At 41.1% G+C, this 20800-nt stretch overlaps 1 long non-coding RNA gene and 1 other non-coding gene across 2 annotated transcripts in view; both read left to right on the forward strand.

Moving 5' to 3' along the window:
- The window catches only part of LOC145720742 (uncharacterized), a 440998-nt gene that overhangs the window by 401469 nt on the left and 18729 nt on the right, over positions 1-20800 (forward strand). The window lies entirely within an intron of this gene.
- Positions 10881-10987, forward strand: LOC115941368 (U6 spliceosomal RNA). The gene has a single exon (XR_004076123.1). It is a non-coding gene; the product is annotated as a U6 spliceosomal RNA (small nuclear RNA).

A 20800-nucleotide genomic window follows, 5' to 3' on the forward strand; every position in this document is an offset into this window, starting at 1 on the left:
GTGTCTCTGTCAAATAAATAGAATCTTTAAAATAAATAAATAAATAAATAAATTTTAAAAACCCTATTTTTTTTTAAAGATTTTATTTATTTATTTGAGAGAGAGAATGAGAGAAAGAGAGAGAGCAGGAAGGGGGGAAGGTCAGAAGGAGAAGCAGACTCCCTGCTGAGCAGGGAGCCCGATGCGGGACTCGATTCCGGGACTCCAGGATCATGACCTGAGCTGAAGGCAGTCGCTTAACCAACTGAGCCACCCAGGCGCCCATACTCTATTAATTTGTATCACAAATTTCCTATTTTAGGAAAACTACATTTAATGACAGGTTTCATTTCTATCCTAAAGGACACAAGTTGAAAACAATTTTAAGAAAAAGCCTTTCTACAGTATGTTATTTTATATTAGTGGAAATGTAGTCATTCTTTGTTTAAACTTACTCATGAAATAGGTGGAACTATTTGTATAATTTTGAGTCCTGAGTTATACAATGTTAAAGGAAAAAGATCACTGTTTTTTATATTTTTCTTCCCTTTTGTTTCATTTTTCTTTTTTTTAAATATTTTTTTAAAGATTATTTATTTATTTATTTATTTGACAGAGAGAGACACGGCGAGAGAGGGAATACAAGCAGGGGAGTGGGAGAGGGAGAAGCAGACTCCCCGCTGAGCAGGGAGCCCGATGGTGGGGCTCAATCCCAGGACCCTGGGATCACGACCTGAGCTGAAGGCAGACCTTAACGACTGAGCCAACCAGGCATCCCCATCTTTCTTCTTAATGTGTGTGATTCCCACTGTTCATAGCCAGAATGTAGAAGCGAGTGATTTTTTCCACTTATATGCTCATATGTGATCAAAGTATATAATTTACCCTTTGTAATCTCCAGAAAGATCTGAATCACCCGTTACCACTTATTCAGAAATACTATGACTTATGAAAGTTACTAATCAATCAACAAGCATTTATTAAATCCTTTTTTTGGGTGTGTAATATTGTATAAATGCTATATCAGTATTAACTTTTTTAAAAAGATTTTATTTATTTTGAGAGAGAGAGTGTATGTGCAAGCATGGAGAGGGAGAGGGACAAGCAGATTCTGTGCTGAGCGTGGAGTCCCAGGCGGGGCTTGATCTCTCAACCCAAGATCATGACCTGAGCCAAAATCAAGAGTCTGAAGCTTAACTGACTGAGCCACCCAGGCACCCCTCAGTATTAACTTCTAAAAACTCTCTTTCAGTATGATGAGCATAACATAGTTATCTGATGTTGTCAAAGAAGTGATAAGAGCCCAAGTTAGGGGGGCCTGGGCGGCTCATTCCGTTAAGCATCTGACTCTTGGTTTCTGCTCAGGTCATGATCCCAGGGTGGTGAGAATGGACTCCATGCTCAGCTCAGAGTCTGCTAAGATTCTCCCTCTCCCTCTGCCCCTCCCTACTGTGTGCTTGTGCGTGAACACACTCTCTCTCAAATAAATAAATAAATAAATATATAAATAAATAAATAAATTTAAAGTGCAAGTTAGGGGCTCCTGGGTGGCTCAGTCGTTAAACGTCTGCCTCCGGCTCAGGTCATGATCCCAGGGTCCTGGGATGGAGCCCCGCATCTGGCTCCCTGCTTAGCGGGGAGCCTGCTTCTCCCTCTCCCTCTGCCTGCTGCTTCCACTGCTTGTGCGTGCTCTCTCTCTGTCAAATAAATAACTGGGGCGCCTGGGTGGCTCAGTCATTAAGCGGCTGCCTTTGGCTCAAGTCATGATCTCAGGGTCCTGGGATGGAGCCCCGCATCGGGCTCCCTGATCAGCGGGAGGCCGGCTTCTCCCTCTCCCACTCCTCCTGCTTGTGTTCCCTCTCTCTCTGTGTCTCTCTCTGTCAAATAAATAAATAAAATCTTAAAAAAAAACAAACTAAAAAGCATTAAAAAATAAATAAATAAAATAAAGCATGTTATTTGTCTCTACCTCATGTACAATTATTTTTTTAAGATTTTATTTATTTATTTGACAGAGTGAGAAAGGGGACACAAGCAGGGGGGAGAGGGGTGGGAGGCGGGGAGAGGGGGTGGGAGGCGGGGAGAGGGGGTGGGAGGCGGGGAGAGGGAGAAGCAGGCTCCCTGCTAAGCAGGGAACCCGACACTGGACACTCCACTCTCGGAGCTCAATCCCAGGACCCTAATCATGACCTCAGCTGAAGGCAGATGCTTCACCAACTGAGCCACCCAGGTGCACCTACAATTAATTTTTTTAAGATTTTATTTACTTGAGGGGTGCCTGGGTGGCTCAGTCGGTGAAGCGTCTGCCTTCGGCTCAGGTCATGATCTCAGGTTCCTGGGATCCAGCCCTGCATCGGGCTCCCTGCTCCTCGGGAAGCCTGCTTCTCCTTCTCCCACTCCCCCTGCTTGTGTTCCCTCTCTCGCTGTGTCTCTCTCTGTCAAATAAATAAAATAAAATCTTTAAAAAAAAAAAAAGATTTTATTTACTTGAGGGGCGCCTAGGTGGCTCAGCCTAAGCGTCTGCCTTCGGCTCAGGTCATGATCCCAGCATCCTGGGATCGAGCCCCGCATCGGGCTCCCTGCTCCTCGGGAAGCCTGCTTCTCCCTCTCCCACTCCCCCTGCTTGTGTTCCCACTCTCGCTGTGTCTCTCTCTCTGTCAAATAAATAAATAAAATCTTTTTTTTTAAAGATTTTATTTATTTGCGAGAGAGAGAGAACTTGCACGTGCAGGAGGAGGGGCAGAGTGGGAGGGAGAGGGAGAGGGAATCTGAGCATGGAACCCTATGCGGGGCTCAATCCCACAACCATGAGATCACAACCTGAGCTGAAACCAAGAGGCAGCCGCCCAACTGACTGAGCCACCCAGTGCCCCTATTTCACGTACAATTATTTAATGTGTTAAAATCTTTTTTATTTTTAAGCAAACTCTAGGGGATGCCTGGGTGGCTCAATCAGTTAAGCATCTGCCTTTGGCTCAGGTCATGATCCCAGGATCCTGGAATCGAGTCCCACATCAGGCTCCTTGCTTGTTGGGGAGCCTGCTTCTCCCTCTGCCTGCCACTCCCCCCTGCTCGTGTTCGCTCTCTCTCTCTGACAAATAAATAAAATCTTAAAAAAAAAAAAAAGTAAACTCTATGCCCAATGTGGGGCTAAACTCATGACCCGGAGATCAAGATTTGCATTCTCTACCATGAACCAGCCAGGTGCCCCCATAATGTGTGACCATTGTATTTCTCCAGAAAGATTTATAATATCAGGGAACAGTGACTGTATCATATGCTGCTACATACCCAGAAAATGTTCAATAGTCGCTGAAGCCAGCCAATTGAGGACACAAAACAAGGAAAGAAAATCTGATCCTGCGTAGGCTTATTTGTATCTTGAGGATTAGAAAAAAATTATAATAGAATATATTTATTTTGGGGCGCCTGGGTGGCTCAGTCGTTAAGCGTCTGCCTTCGCCTCAGGTCATGATCCCAGGGTCCTGGGATCAAGCCCCACATCGGGCTCCCTGCTCTGCGGGAAGCCTGCTTCTCCCTCTCCCACTCCCCCTGCTTGTGTTCCTGCTCTCGCTATGTCTCTCTCTGTCAAATAAATAAATAAAATCTTTAAAAAAAAAAAAGAATATATTTATTTTACTGTACATTCTACGAATATTTGATACTTTTTCAATACTTTTTCCAGTTATTAAGCATATCAACATTTTTCTCACTTAGATGCTGAGGCTGTTGCATCAGCATTTGAAATGTACTGAAGTTAGAAAACAAGGCTGTCTTACGGCCTTGCATTTTAGTTTTTCTGGCTTTTGATAAATATTTATCTGGCCTTTCATAATGACCTCCAAATAACTGCACTAGACTATCTGCTTGTAGAAATTACACAAATAATTTCAAGAGCAGCTGAAGCTACTGTAATACACATCCTCACAACCTTCACCCTATCTAAGATAAATACTTATTCATCCTTTTTAGAGGACCCTGGAACACAGAAGTATTCATACTAAAACTTACTTTTCTTTCCTTAATCTAGAATTTTCCCTATTTAAACTGATTAGATATTTAAACCTAAAATGTGATGTTTTTATTTTCCAAACACAAAACTAATCATGCTTTAAACTTTGAACCACTTCCACTTAAATGTATTCCTTTTCCCTTCAATTAAAAGACTGATTTCCAAACCTCTTTTGTGTTAGGAAATCAAATCATACCACAAATTTAGGATAAAATCTTTGTCTAAATGTCCAAGAAGCAAGATGACCACCCACTCCTTTTTATGGAGAGAAATCCAAGTTTTAGTTATAAAAGTAACAATTCAAAAAAAAGGCTGAAGATGGGCTGCTCATTTCAGGGCATGTCTCTATCTCATCCAACATGAAGTTTACAGTATCTTTGGCATCTTTAATATTCTTTTGCTTTAGAACCATCTTTGCAGAGGTGCCTGGGTGGCTCAGTCAGTTAAGCGGCTGCCTTCGGCTCAGGTCGTGATCCCAGGGTCCTGGGATCGAGCCCCGCATCGGGCTCCCTGCTCAGCAGGGAGCCTGTTTCTCCCTCTCCCTCTGCCTGCCTCTCTGCCTACTTGTTCTCTCTCTCTATCTCTCTGTCAAATAAATAAATAAAATCTTTAAAAAAAAAAAAAAGAACCATCTTTGCCTACTGCTGGCTAACTCCTTGCTCTTGGGGAGATTGTTTTCCATTATATAGTTCTTATATTAATCAATTTTCTCAGCGTCTATTTGCTACTATCCAGAAATAGGCTATAGACTTTTACTCTTCTTAAAGCACAGAATAAAAAAGTGGAGCTATCAGACTTGTAGGGTTTTTTTTTTTCCTCTTTCAAATATTACAGAATAACCTTTCCATATTTCCAAAAATAAGAGCCTTCAGGAAAATGTACCAAACACAAACTATTACTAGAATGATTTCACAGCTAAGGATTATTCATATGCCTTCCCTTTGCCAAGTTTTTATGTAGAACATCTGTAAGAAATATTTGCCATTGTCTTGCCTTCCTACATCTCCCTATAAGGACTGTTTTATGTTGACCACAAAGCTTTAGTGATAGAAAATGGGGAAACAGAGGACAATATGGTGGGGTGATTAGGCCAAGTAACAATTTTCTAGTTAAAAGTTTCATGACCAGGGCGCCTGGGTGGCTCAGTTGGTTAAGTGACTGCCTTCGGCTCAGGTCATGATCCTGGAGTCCCGGGATCCAGTCTCACATCGGGCTCCCTGCTCAGCAGGGAGTCTGCCTCTCTCTCTGACCCTCCCCCCTCTCATGCTCTCTATCTCATCCTCTCTCTCAAATAAATAAATAAAATCTTAAAAAAAAAAAAAAGTTTCATGACCAGGGGTGCCTGGCCGGCTCAGTCGGTGGAGCATGCGACTCTTGATCTCGGGGTTGTAAATTCAAGCCCCACATAGGATGTAGAGATACTTAAAAACAAAATCCAAGGGACGCCTGGGTGGCTCAGTAGGTTAAGCGTCTGCCTTCAGCTCGGGTTGTGATCCCAGGGTCCTGGGATCGAGTCCCACGTCGGGCTCATTGTTCCACGGGGAGCCTGCTTCTCCCTCTGCCTCTCTCTCTCTCTATCTCTCATGAATAAATAAATAAAATCTTTAAAAAAAAAAAAAAACAAAATCCAAAAATAAATAAATAAATAAAATCTTAAAAGCTTCATGACCAACATCACGTTTCTAGTTGTCCATTGTCTCACCTATTGCTGTATCATTAAGGACAGTCTTATAGTATGACACCTGATTTTTTAACTTTATGAACAAAGGTCTTCACAAACATTCCAGTTTTATCTCTCTTTTTTACTCTCTGGAGTCCAGACACATTTAAACTTCTTACAGTTCACTGACATACCACGCCTCTTCCCAAATTTACCTTCTTTCTAATTAAAAAGAAAAGGGAGGAGGGGCCCTGTCATTTTCTACCGAGTATTCCCTCCACCTCTAGCGCCTTTCCTTGCCTCTGCTCCAGGCATCTTCTGGTCTTTTTTTCAAAACCCAGCATAATTGGGTGCCTGGGTGGCTCAGTTGGTTAAGCGACTGCCTTCAGCTCAGGTCATGATCCCGGAGTCCTGGGATCGAGTCCCGCATCGGGCTCCCAGCTCGGCGGGGAGCCTGCTTCTCCCTCTGACCCTATCCCCTCTCATGCTGTTTCTCTCTCTCTCTCTCAAATAAATAAATAAATAAATAAAATCTTTAAAACAAAACAAAACAAAAACCCAGCATAATTGCAGGGTTAAGCATTCTCCAATTCCCAGATCATCATTACCTGCCTTCCGAGTTCCCAAAATGCTTTGTTCACACTCTGGAGTAGTGTAAATTTCCTCTTCTATTTTTATTGTTTCTGATTTTGATTTGGGAGGGGAGGGGATTCTGGGTGATTTTTAATTTTATTTTGTTCTTTACACTTTTTGATACACTTTGACTTCCTACCATGTATTATTTTTTAATTAGAAAAAAAATTTCAAATAGTAGTTCCAGACAAAGAAAATTAAAACAAAAAACAAAAAAACACAAATAGTCTTTGGTGTCCAGAGCAAATATAATACTCAAGGTAAGGAAATGTAAAATAATTAAGCAAACTCGCTGAACATTATCAAAAAACAAATTATTTTACAGATGACACTTTATAATCAGCACCATACCCTAATTATTAAAATCTTCTGGATATGTTAATATTCTATTTAATACTCTGGTTTATTACTGGTTAGATTTGTGACTATCTTTTTTATTTTTTCTTTTTATTTATTTATGTTTTTATGTATTTTTTTTAAGATTTTATTTATCTATTTGACAGAAAGAGAACACAAGTGGGGGGGCGGCAGGCAGAGGGAGAGAAAGAAGCAGGCTCCTTGCTGAGCAGGGAGCCCGATGTGGGGCTCGATTCTAGGACCTTGGGATCATGACCTGAGCCGAAGGCAGACGCTTAACCGACCAAACCACCCAGGTGCCCCCTGTATTTATGTATTTTTATTTTATTTATTTATTTATTTATTATTATTATTATTTTTTTAAGATTTTATTTATTTATTTGAGAGAGAGAGCACATGAGAGAGGGGAGGGTCAGAGGGAGAAGCAGACTCCCTGCCGAGCAGGAAGCCCGATGCGGGACCCGATGCAGGGACTCCAGGATCATGACCTGAGCCGAAGGCAGTCGCTTAACCAACTGAGCCACCCAGGCGCCCTATTATTATTATTTTTTAAGATTTTATTTATTTATTTGACAGAGAGAGACACAGCGAGAGAGGGAACACAAGCAGCAGGAGTGGGAGAGGGAGAAGCAGGCCCCCCGCGGAGCAGAGAGCCCGATGCGGGCCTCAATCCCAGGACCCTGGGATCCTGACCTGATCTGAAGGCAGACGCTTAATGACTGAGCCACCCAGGAGCCCCTGTGTTTTACATGTTTTATCTGTCCTTGAACCATGCAGATCCGGCTGAGACGCAAGGTGGCTTTTGAGATAGATGCCTTTATTATTATTTGCAAAAGCAGTGGTATTTTCTAAACCTGCAATTTCTGAGTGATAGCTTCAAATAGAGACTTTATCAATTGTCTTGCTGACTTGGCTTGGCCAGAGCTCTGCCCTGCAAGTTCTGCTCCACGTCAGCTCCTCTCACTCAGCCATCCCCACACTTGATGTGATCAGAGTTTCAGTACTACTGTTGACTGATGAGATGGGTAATTTGTATACTTTGACTTTTTTTTTCCACCTTCTGCAAAAAAACTGGTCTCCATTATATTTCATCTGTAACATTAGTTTTCTTGTCCATATCCCCGAAAGGGTTTTACTGTTGGGCCAATTTAATCTCCCATTGTGAGGTCTACAATAGCATTTACACCATTGTATTGCAAATTATTTCTTTAGGAAATCAGGAGATTATGAATTCCATAAGGCCTGGGACTTTAGACAGGATTTAGCATAAATCTGACACATATTAGGTCCTCAGTAAATGCAGAACTTATTTGAATAAATAAATTAATGGAACTAGGCATACTTTTTAAGCAGCAGAGAAAACATCAGGAGAAATTTTCAGAGGAATTTAAGATATGAAATGAATTTCCTCAACTAAAAGTGAAAACCCAATTTGAGAATGGGCAAAAGGCTCTAAACAGAGATTTCTCTGAAGAAGATATACAAATGACCAATAAAAATATGAAATGATGTTCAATTTCATTAACCATTAGGGAAATACAATGAGGGGGTGCCTGGGGGGCTCAGTCGTTAAGCGTCTGCCTTCAGCTCAGGTCATGATCCCAGGGTCCTGGGATCGAGCCCCACATCGGGCTCCCTGCTCCGTGGGAAGCCTGCTTCTCCCTCTCTCACTCCCCCTGCTTGTGTTCCCTCTCTCACTGTGTCTCTCTCTCTGTCAAATAAATAAATAAAATTAAAAAAAACAAAACAAAACACAATGAGGTACCACTTCACACTCAGTAAGGTGGCTAAGATAAAAAAGATAGATAAAAGTATTAGAAGGGGGGGGTGCTTGGTTGGGCATCTGCCTTTGGCTCAGGTCATAATCCTGGGGTCCTGGGATTGAGCTCCTCATCCCTCCCTGCTCAGCGGGGAGCCTGCTTCTCCCTCTCCCACTCCTCCTGCTTGTACACGCATGTGTGCACTCTCTTTCTCTGTCAAATAAATAAATAAAATCTTAAAAAAAAAAGTATCAGAAAGGATGTGGAAAATTGGAACGCTGAGATATTGCTGCTAAGAATGTAATATGGTGCAGTTACTTTGGAAAACAGTTTGACAGTTCTTCAAAAGTTAAGCATTGATTTACCACATGATCCAGTAATTCCAATCCTAGGTATATACCCAAGAGAAATGAAAAAACATCTACACAAATATTCATATCAGCATTGTTCATTATAACCATAAAGAGGAAATAACTCAAATGTCCATTAACTGATAAATGGGTAAATAAATGTGGTATATCCATGCAGTGTAATATTATTCACCCATAAAAAGTAATGGAGTAGTGATACATGGTACAACATGGATGAACCTTGAAATCCATATGTTGAGTGAAAGAAGCTGGTCACCGAAGACCACATATTGTATGATTCCATTTATGTGAAATGTCCAGAATAGGCACATCTAGAGACAGAAAGTAGACCAGTGGTTGTGGGGGTGCAGGGTGGGGTATGGGGGTGGGTAGAGGAAGAGGGGAATTGGGAATGAATGCGGGGTGACAAGTACTGGGTAAGGAGTTTCCTGCTGGGATGATGTAAACATGCCAAAATTGATCACGGTGATGGTTGCACAACTCTATGGATACACTAAAAACTACTGAATTGTCCACTTTGAACAGAGAATTGTATTGTGAATTATATCTCAATAAAGCTGTTTTTTAAAAAAAGGAACTGAAAGGCATTTTGCCAGTAACAATTACATTGCTAATCCTCAAATTTTCACTTCTTTTTCAGGATACCTTTTAAGAACAAAACTATACACAAGAAATGCAGCAGATTCTTAAAGGAAAAAATATCTTAGTCCTTATACTAACCCTAGGAGCAGGACAAAATCCATATGATGAGGGCGCCTGGGTGGCTCAGTTGGTTAAGCGACTGCCTTCGGCTCAGGTCATGATCCTGGAGTCCCTGGATCGAGTCCCGCATCGGGCTCCCTGCTCGGCGGGGAGTCTGCTTCTCCCTCTGACCCTCCCCCCTCTCATGTGTTCTCTCTCAAGTAAATAAATATAAAAAATAAATAAATAAATAAATAAAATCCATATGATGAAATTGGATCACTTCCTTCTCATGGGCCTTGACCTAATATTGTCAGTGTATTTATAAATAATGTGGTCTGTTGAAAACAATGCTTGAAATCTTAAGCTCTTTCAGGATATAGAAAGGGGGGAAAAAAAATCCCTGAACCTATAAATTTTAGGCCTTAAAGTAAATACTAGAATTTGTAAGCTTTGCTTAGATTAACAGTGGCCTCACTGCTCCCTTCAAAACTCTTCTACAAGCAAGTAGTGTATTAAGCAAGAGACAGAGGTGTGATAAGAGAAGAATTTCTTATAAGAACAGTGTGTCTGCACCCCTGCTGAGATACCATCTATTTGGTCACAGGTTTGTTTTAATTTTTCTCAGACAATGGCCAACCAGTAACACTATCTATCATTCAATCTCCTGCAACAATTACAGCAACCGAGATGATGAAACTGATGACCAACGGTACGAGTCCATTACAGTACCAAAGCAGGCCTCTGCATCACCGAGGATTTCAGTACAAGGGCTAGAGAAAGAAAAATTAATGAGGTCAGAATGGAAAACAAATGACAAGAGCACAGGGAGTGAAGTCACTAGCTCACTAGGACATACTTAGAAAATCAGCTGAAGTCTGCGAGCATTTTTGCAAATAACATTACAGCAGAAATAGGAAGGTGTTTGCCTTCTAGAACAGTTCCAGGAGGACGGCTTTATATGACTTGTTTTAACAATCAGTAAAGTGACATTTACTTAACTTGTACACCTTACGAAGCACTTTCACATCTATTTTTGCATTTGAGCCTCCCTCCCATGAGGTGGCTAGAGCAGGTAACACTTGTCTCGTCATTACCCGACCTGTATTGAATTCTTGTATTTCAGGCAAAAAGGGATGTTTTGACCCAACCTCTTTAATTCAATGAATACTTTGGGTTACAGGGAAAAATAAAGTTTCACGGAATATAATAACTAGAAAGAAAGCTCACCATAGCAGTAGTTAAAATGGACAGAATTTGACCAGGATAAAAACCTAATGACTGAAATGAATCTCACTGTAAAATGTACATGGAAAAAGTTGATCCTGCGCATAATCATTTCAGTAAAAGAAAAATGAGAATAGAAAAAAGTTGGAAATAGTTTCACTGTTACTGCATAAAAATTTGATCACGAATTAAATAGATTAGTGCTCACTTCGGCAGCGCATATACTAAAATTGGAATGACACACAGAAGATTAGCATGGTCCCTGCACAAGGATGACATGCAAATTCGTGAAGCGTTCCATATTTTTTTTAACTATAGGAAACAAACTGAGGGTTGCTGGAGGGGAGGTGGCTGGGGCGATGGGGTAACTGGGTGATGGGCATTAAGGAGGGCACTTGATGGAATGAACAGTGGGTGCTATATGCAACTGATGAATCACTAAACTCTACCTCTGAAACTACTAATAAACTATATGTTAATTAATTGATTTTAAATTTTAAAAAAGAAAAAAGAATTAAATAGATTATAACTATTGTTTAAATGGGTATCTTCATAAACAGAGTTCAAAATGGCAGATTAAAATCATGCGCTTGATTCAAGTAGGGGAATAAAAAACAAAAAGGAGAACATGGCAGGATCAAATTGGCATTTCTTTTTTTCAAATTGGCTTTATTGACTTGATTTTTAGAATCCTGCCTGCCTTCTTATCTTATTTAACATGATTCAGGTAAGTCTCACAATCAGGCTCTCTATCTGTGAAATGAGAAGTGTAATGTTGTGGATTAGATGAGATAATGTGAATAAAGCAGTTAGCATAGCAGTGGCACAAGTGAAGTGTATTTTAACCCTCCCTCTTCCAAGAATTTATTGTATCCTTTCAGTATGCCAAACCAGGATCTTTAAAAGTAGGTCTCCTAGTCACTAAACCACATTACTTCATCTGTAAGTACATTTCTTACAATTGACAAAATACCCAAAGCAGATCTCTGATGAAACTACAACAGAACTTTACCTCTGACTGTCTATATATTTTAAAATAGAAATTTTAATTTAGAAAATATTGTTCCAACCAACTATTGGGGTATAGAGTAAATTAAAAGTGCTCCAAGAGTGCCTGGGTGGCTCAGTCGTTAAGCGCCTGCCTTCGGCTCAGGTCATGATCCCAGGGTCCTGGGATTGAGCCCCGCATCGGGCTTCCTGCTCGGCTGGAAGCCTGCTTCTCCCTCTCCCTGCCCTGTCCCCCTTGCTTGTGCATGCTCTCTCTCTCTCTCAAATAAATAAATAAAATCTTTAAAACAAAAACAAGGGCACCTGCACAGTGCAAACCTGTGCTGTTCAGTGGTCAACTGTGTATTCTTATCTCACTTTACTTTTAGTGTCATTTTAATACACTGAAAATAAAAACTAGAAGGGAACACACCAAAAAAACATTAGCAGTAGTTATCTTGAGGCAGTAGTCTCATTGGTTATGTTTAATTTTCTTCTTTAAATTTTCTACTTTCCAAATTTTCTGTAATTTCCAATCTTAGTTTTATAATCAGACTTTAACATATTTTTAAGTGTAGAAAAAAGAAATCTGACAAAAATTGAGACATTTTATTAAAAAGTCTACCTCAAAGAAAATGAATCAAATATTATCACATTTCTCTTTAACACCAAGTACTAGAAGACAGTGAAAAAATAACTACAAAATCAGAGGAAAAATGATTGTGATCCAAGAATCCTACACCCTGCTAGGCTGTTTTTTGTATGTACTACAACAGAAAGTATTCTCACACATTCTTCATTCTTTCAGGAACCCCCTAAATTAACTGTGTGTGTACATTTTGTAAATGGTATTACTCAGAGAAGTACCCTAGCTGACCTCCAAATGATTTAACCTAGAAAAAGCTATGATAAAATAAAAGGAAATAACCAATGACCAAATAATACAGAGTTACATAAGTGGTATTTAAGAAACCAAACAGAAGAACATAGGGGAAGGGGAAAAAAAGAGAGGAGAGAGAGAGACGGAAACAAACCATAAAAGACCCTCAACTATAGAGAACAAACTGAGGGTTGATGGAGGGAGGTGGGAGGGGGTGGGCTAAATGGGTGATGGCGATTAAGGAGGTCACTTGTGATATGTGGGTGATGAATCACTACATTCTACACCTAAAACCAATTTTACCATATATGTTAACTAATTAGAATTTAAATTAAAAATTGAAATAAAAAAACAATACAGCGTTAAACCCCAATGAGTTATAATTAAAAAAAAAATTCAAATGACATCTGGGTGGCTCAGTTGGATGACCATCCAACTCTTGATTTCAGCTCAGGTTTTGATCTCAGGGTGGTGAGTACAAGCCCTGCCCTGGGCTCCGTGCTGGGTGTGAAGCCTACTTAAAAAATACATATTTTTTTCAACTAAATTTTCCCACTTATTTACTCAAGTTTCTTGAGAAAAAGAAACCAGGACTCTCTGCTCCCTGTTAGGCATTTTTAAGCAAAGTTCTCTCTTGGCAAATAGCACCTACTTACTTGAGAAATTTTCATCACAAAGCAGAGGTGGGAAGAAATCAGCCCTCAGGTGTTAGGGCTGCACTCTATAGCATGATCAACTGACTTTAGTGACTCAAGCCAAGTAATAAACAAAGAGTGAACCTGAATGTCTGTGCAGGATCCAACTTGATGGGGAATCAAGGGAATTCAAAAGCAATCATCCAACATTACATGGTGTGGGCCTTTGTTTTTCAGAACACTGTAATTTTTCATAATGTTTGCCTTGAGCTTGTTGTTATTGGATATATCCCCTCCTGTGGATTCTTTTGAAAGTCTCTCATATGGCACCCTGAGGGTCATATTTGTTCCAGAAGTGCAATGAAAAGCATGCTAGACTTGGTCAAGATGCCTGGATTTTAGTCCAGCTCTACTAGTTAGGAAAGTGATCCTTCAGCTAGTAATCAAAACACTCTCTCTGAGCCTTAGTGTCCTTATTCCTCACTACCTCAATCAGACTTAAATAAATTAATGGATGCAAAAATGCTTTGAGGGGCGCCTGGGTGGCTCAGTCGTTAAGCGGCTGCCTTCAGCTCAGGTCATGATCCCAGAGTCCTGGGATCGAGCCCCACATTGGGCTCCCTGCTCAGCGGGAAGCCTGCTTCTTCCTCTCCCACTCCCCCTGCTTGTGTTCCCGCTCTCGCTGTCTCTGTCTCTTTCAAATAAATAAATAAAATCTTAAAAAAAAAATGCTTTGAACACTCTAAGGTGCTACATAAAGGTAAAACATGATTGTTATTCTTTTACTTTGAAATCACCATGATTAAATCGGTCTTGATTGCTCAGTGCCCTCTATTTGCCCTTAAGATTAGTATCAATATCAGTTCCACTATTATCATGTATTGAAAAAGTATCAGACATTTTCTGAGCTTTAAGGCAGATCTTACTTAAGAAGAGTTATCTTTTTTTTTTTTTTAAAGATTTTATTTATTTATTCATGAGAGAGAGAGAGGCAGAGGGAGAAGCAGACTTCCCGCAGAGCAGGGAGCCCGATGCGGGACTCCATCCCAGGACTCCGGGACCATGACCTGAGCCGAAGGCAGATGCTTAACCATCTGAGCCACCCAGGCGCCCTAAGAAGAGTTATCTTAAGCACTTCCACTTCTAACCTTTTTTCCCATTTTTCCAGGAACCAGAATTCTTATGCTACCCTGAACCTTCAATCAATTGGTAAAATAAATCAATAGACTAACTTATATTAAGATGATAGTATTGGGGCACCTGGGTAGCTCAGTCGGTTCAGCAGCCAGCTTTGGATTTCCGCTCAGGTCATGATCCCAGCATCCTGGGATGGACCACTATGTCAGGCTCCACTCTCAGCGGGGAGTCTGCTTGGAGATTGGCTCTCTCCCTCCCTCTCTTCCCCTCCCTCCCCCCACTGCTTGCACACACTCTAAAATAAATAAATATTTTTAAAAAATGATAGCATTATCCTTAAGTGTTATCCCTAGTGGTGTATTTCTATTTCAAAAGAAGTATCTTATAATCAGGGGTGCCTGGATGGCTCAGTCGGTTGGGCGTTTGCCTTCGGCTCAGGTCATGATCCCGGGTTCCTCGGATCGAGTCCCGCATCGGGCTCCCTGCTCCTTGGGGAGTCTGCTTCTCTCTCTGCCTCTGCTTCTCTCTCTCTCGTGAATAAATAAATGAAATCTTAAAAAAAAAAAGTATCTTACAATTAAAGTGCCTGCTATTCTCTCCACCTAGAAAAACCTTTGTGTTTACCAGTAAAATTCTATCCATCCTTCACATTTCAGTTATCCTGCAAGTTTCCTAGTGAAACCTTTCTAAATTCTCCTAAAAGAGTTGCCGCTCCCTCCTTTGCACGTACCTCTGTTACACTTGTTACTTTAAGGGTCAGCACTTCCGTTCCGCTGGGAACATTGGTGTATGAAACAGCTGCGCCCGCGTTCCTGGAGGGGAGGAGAGTAGAGGTGTGAGCCGGGAAGACCCCGAGGGGCGGGCGGAGATGTTACACCGGGAAAGGAGCTTGTAGTACAGTTTAGTGCAGAGGTGTGACGCAGGTAAAAGAGATACTTTTACTTTTTTTTTTTTTTAAGATTTTATTTATTTATTGAGCGAGCGAGCGAGAGTGTGTGCCTATGAGCAGAGGGAGAAGCAGACTCCTGCTGAGCGGGGAGCCTGATCCCAGGACCCGAGATCACCACCCGAGCCAAAGGCAGACACCCAACCAACTGCACCGCCCAGGTGCTCCGAAGAGATCCTTTCAGAATAAAAAAGGGTATCTGGTGCTCCTCAAATCACATTGCTAAGGACTGTTCCTATATAATGACACTCCTGTTTGGTATCCTCTGGGTCCTCTACGGGGAAAAATAGGATATTTAGGACCAAAAACGTTAGATAAGTATTTAAACATTTCTCTCTTTTACATGCCTTGCTTCATGTAGTTAGCGTGAGAACCGCCTGAAAGAGAACCAAAGAATATTAAAGCTGTAAGTACCTTAGACACCATCTAGTCCCACCCCACATTTTACAGATAACAAAACTGAGGCCCAGAGAACCTAGGACATGTTGAAAACTTAAGGACAAGGAAGTGGCAGAAGACGTCTAGAACACAGATCAGGCAGTGTGGCACTTTCCCCTCTAAACTTCATTGCCTCATTTATATGCAAAGTACTTAAAAAATATATAGCATCTTAGGGGCATCTGGGTAGCTCAGTCGGTTAAGCATTTGATGCTTGATCTCAGCTCAGGTCGTGATCTCAGTTCTGAGTTCTAGCCCCGAGTTGGGCTCCATGCTGGGCGTGGAGCCTACTTAAAAAACAAAACAAAACAAATAAACATATATATATATATATGTACACACACACATATATTTAATAAGTAAATAAAATCCTTTTTTTTTAAGTGTCCAGCTCTTGGTTTTAGCTCAGGTCACAATCTTAGGGTCATGAGATCAAACCCCACATCTGGCTCCGTACTCAGTGCAGAACCTGCTTGAGATTCTCTCCTTCCCTCTCTGCCCCTCCCCCACTCACACCCATTCTCTCTCAACAAAATAAATATATTAATTAATTAATTAAAAAATCTTTTTTAAAAGATTTTATTTATTTATTTTATATTTATTTTATATTTTAGAGAGAAAGAGTGAGTGGCGGGAGGAGCAGAGGGGAAGGGAGAGGGAGAGGGAAAGAACCTCAAGCAAACTCCAGATCCTGATGTGGGGCTCGATCTCATGACCTGGAGATCATGACCTGAACCCAAACCAAGAGTCATTTGCCCAACTGACTGAGCCACCCAGGCACCCCACTAGTGTAAATTTTTTTAAAAAGTAAAAAAAACCCAAATCAAAGTAGTTAAAGATAAATCATGACTCCTTATAATATCAGCACAATCAGATTAGGAACACATTACCTTTTAAAATGAAGTGTCTTGAGCGCCTGGGTGGCTCAGTCGTTAAGCATCTGCCTTCGGCTCAGGTCATGATCCCAGGGTCCTGGGATCGAGTCCCACATCAGGCTCCCTGCTCTGCAGGAAGCCTGCTTCTCCCTCTCCCACTCCCCCTACTTGTGTTCCCTCTCTTGCTGCTCTCTCTCTCTCAAATAAATAAATAAAATCTTAAAAAAAAAAAAAGAAATATCTTCTAGACTCACTGGGGGATTGCCAAGACCATGTATGCAATGTTAAGAATAAAGTGCCTCAGAATATAAGTGATCAGCTTTCATTTGTATGTTTTGAAAATGTTATAAGGACAGAAACATGTCAGTGGGACACCAAGACCAACCTCAAAGAACTCCAGATGGCCAAAACTGGAACAATTTGAGTAACAAAATTAATTAAGTGTTGGTTTATAACTCAAAGTAAAAATTAGTATATGAGTCCATATATATATAAATGAATAAATAAATAAATGGGGAAGAAGAAATATATTTTCCTGGCAAAATAATTCCATTTAATGTTATGTAAATGCTCCCTCTTCCAGGAGGTGAGCTTGATCTCTACTCCTCTTCCTACCCCATTCCCTCTCCACCTGTTTGTTTTTTTTTTTTTTTGGTGGGGGGACGTTGGGCTCTACTCCCAAAGTGGGACTCAGACTCCAACCTGGAGATCAAGATTTGCATGCTCCACCGACTAAGCCAGCCAGGTGCCCCCTTCCACCTCTTTGAGAATAGGCTAGGCTTAGTGACTTGCTTCAAAAAACAGATTACAGAAAGGGTGAAATAGTAACTTTAGAGTGGAGAAACGTGGCAAAATCTGCCTTAACCAGGTGATGAAACTTAGCTTCACTAGTGCTACTATGTAATGTCACGCACCTCTGATATGATGAGCAGGGCATCTCAGCTTTGAGGTGTCCTTTCCCAAGACCCTCACCTCCAATCTAATTGTGAGAAAAACATCAGACCATCCTGATTTGAGGGACAGTCTACAAAATACTCCTCAAAACTAAGGTCATCAAAAAATAAGGACAGGCACCTGGCTGGCTTAATCAGTGGAGCATGCAACTCTTGGTCTCCAGGTCAGGAGTTTGAGCCCCACGTTGGGCGTAGAACTTACTTTAAAAATTTTTTAAAAAATAAGGACAATCTGAGAAACTATCGTAGTCCAGAGGAGCCTGAAGACACATGATGATCATATATAATATGGTATCCTGGATGGATCTGGAATGAAAAAAAGACAGTAGGGAAAAAAACCTACTGAAATCCAAATAAAGTGTGGAGTTCAGTTAATAGTAACAGGTTAGTGTTGGTTCCCTAGTTGTGACAAATGTACCATAGAAATGAACAATAATATGTTAATGCGGGAAACTGGACGAGGGGTCTATGGGCACTCTGTACTATCCCTGCAACTTTTCTATAAATATAAAATTATTCCAGGGTGCCTGGGTGGCTCAGTCATTAAGCGTCTGCCTTCGGATCAGGTCATGATCCCAGGGTCCTGGGATCGAGCCCCGCATCGGGCTCCCTGCTCCACAGGAAGCCTGCTTCTCCCTCTGCCTCTGCTGCTCCCCCTGCTTGTGCTCTCTCTCTGTCAAATAAATAAATAAAATCTTTAAAAATAAAAATAATAAAATAAAATTATTCCAAAGTTAAAACTTTTATTTGAAAAATTCTTAAAGGGGCACCTGGGTGGCTCAGTCGTTAAGCGTCTGCCTTCGGTTCAGGTCATGATCCCAGAGTCCTGGGATCAAGCCCTACATCGGGCTCCCTGCTCAGCAGGAAGCCTGCTTCTCCCTCTGCCTCTGCTGCTCCCCCTGCTGTGCTCTCTCTCTGTCAAATAAATAAATAAAATCTTTTTTAAAATTCTTAAAAAAATAAACATAAAATAAATAGAATAAAAAAATCCTTACAGAAAATAGGAGAAAAGGTAATTCTTGGTGGGAGCCATGAGTTGTAAAATATACTTTTAAATAAGTTATTTCCCCCTTGAAAGTGGCCCTACCAAGAGAGAGAGGCCATGAGAGTGAGGGTGAGGTGCCCTTAATTTTATAGACTGTGTTTTAGGGCAGAACGTATTAGCATTTTATCTAGGACCTCCAGGCTCAGCATTTATGAGGAAATTTTTAGAATGTTCACATAAGCAACATAAGGACCTGCCTGTCCTTGCCTGTGGCTTTATTCCTCCGTCCCTGTTTTCTGGGAGAAGCTGTGTCTTTGACATCTAAAGGAACATTTCCCCACTGATTTCCCATGCTAGCCTGGGGCCTCTGAGAACCAGGGGGGTGAGCCCTCCAGCAAGCTCTGATTTTGGGGAGGGCCCACAGGGCAGTGATTATGCAGACAGAGCTTTCCGCATTTCCGTCCTGTCCTCCGCTTTGCAGCACAAGTACAAAGTTCTGAAGATAAAAGGCTTCCATTAATACCAAACCAATGGAAGTCAAAGAGATTTCTTGACTATGGTCAGGTCATAACCACAATTTCTTTTTCTTTCTTTGCTTCTTTTTTAAAAACATGTTTATGAATCAAAGTCAGGATTTTGACTCCCTTGGGCTACTTTCCAGCTTCTATACTCTAGGAGGGCAGTAAAGATTCAAGTGCAGTTTTAAAGGTTCCCAAGGATGAGTAGAAGCAAATGCCTTAATCCCTGGCAGCTCCTTTTCCAGCTTCCAAGAAAGGGAAGGCAATAGGGACACAATAGAAACTGTCTATTCCTCGTGTGCAACATCACTGTTCTGCACTTCACAGACATCCACTTTCTTCCTTCATTGTTCACCGAGCGGCCCCCAATACACTGAGGGATTCACACGCACGTTTATGCCCAGACTTCATCATCAACACCGCTCCACTTCCTTCACTAATGTGCTCTCTGGCAATGATCTCCCTCCTTACTTGTTAATGCATTCATTCAAAAGCTATCTATTGAGCACATCCTTTTCTACTGAATGAGGTGCAGGAGGTGCGGTGATGCTCAAGACAAACCAGATCCTTTGCTCAGGGGATTTATGGTCTACTGGAGGAGGCAGACAGAACCGAGATACTGACAAGTCTGGGGGAGATGGATGAGAGAAATCTTAGAAAGGTGGCTGGGAAAGCCTTCTTAGAGGAAGTTATCTGTGTACCACAGTCTGAACAAGGAGGAATCAGCCCGGTGAGATGGAGGAAAAGTATTTCAGACGGAGGAACCAGAAGCCCTAAGGCCCTGAGGCAGGAATGAGGAATAAGCACTGAGAAGGTGCTCCAGGATCCCTGTGGGGAGAAGGCTATGATCAAAAAACAGAAGGAAAGGAGATAGGGCCAGAGAGATAAGCGGGGTCTACATCTCAGGGACTATGGAGGTCCTAATGAGTTTTCATTTCCACCTCATGGAAAGTCATTAGAGAGTTAGTTACAAGCAGGGAGTTAACATGATCCTTCACTTTTCTTGCAAGAGGGTAACTGTTCCCATATACCCTTTATACAAATTCACCAATTGTTTATCTTTTACCCTCATTCATTTTCTCTCCCATCTTGTAAAACCTCTTCCATCTGGCAAAATAAAAATATCAACAACAACCAATGAATCATTGAACATTATATCAAAAAACACCCCAAGCCATAAGATATCTAGGAATAAATCTAACCAAAGAGGCAAAGAATCTGTACTCAGAAAACTACAAAATACTCATGAAAGAAATTGAAGAAGACACAAAGAAATGGAAAAACATTCCATGCTCATGGATTGTCAGAACAAATATTGTGAAGATGTCAATGCTACCTAGAGCAATCTACACATTCAATGCAATCCCCATCAAAATACCATCAACTTTTTTCACAGAGCTGGAACAAATAGTCCTAAAATTTGTATGGAACCAGAAACTAGACCCCAAATAGCCAAAGGAATTTTGAAAAAGAAAACCAAAGCTGGTGGCACCACAACCCTGGACTTCAAGCTCTATTACAAACCTATAATCATCAAGACAGTATGGTACTGACACAAAAACAGACACATAGATCAATGGAACAGAATAGAGAGCCCAGAAATGGACCCTCAACTCTATGATCAACTAATCTTCGACAAAGCAGGAAAGAATGTCCAATGGAAAAAAGACAGTCTCTTCAACAAATGGTGTTGGGAAAATTGGACAGCCACATGCAGAAGAATGAAACTGGACCATTTCCTTACACGACACACAAAAACAGACTCA

The sequence above is a fragment of the Leptonychotes weddellii genome, chromosome 3 (genome assembly GCF_054177405.1).
Source record: "Leptonychotes weddellii isolate Sample4059 chromosome 3, ASM5417740v2, whole genome shotgun sequence".
Lineage (NCBI taxonomy): Eukaryota > Metazoa > Chordata > Mammalia > Carnivora > Phocidae > Leptonychotes > Leptonychotes weddellii.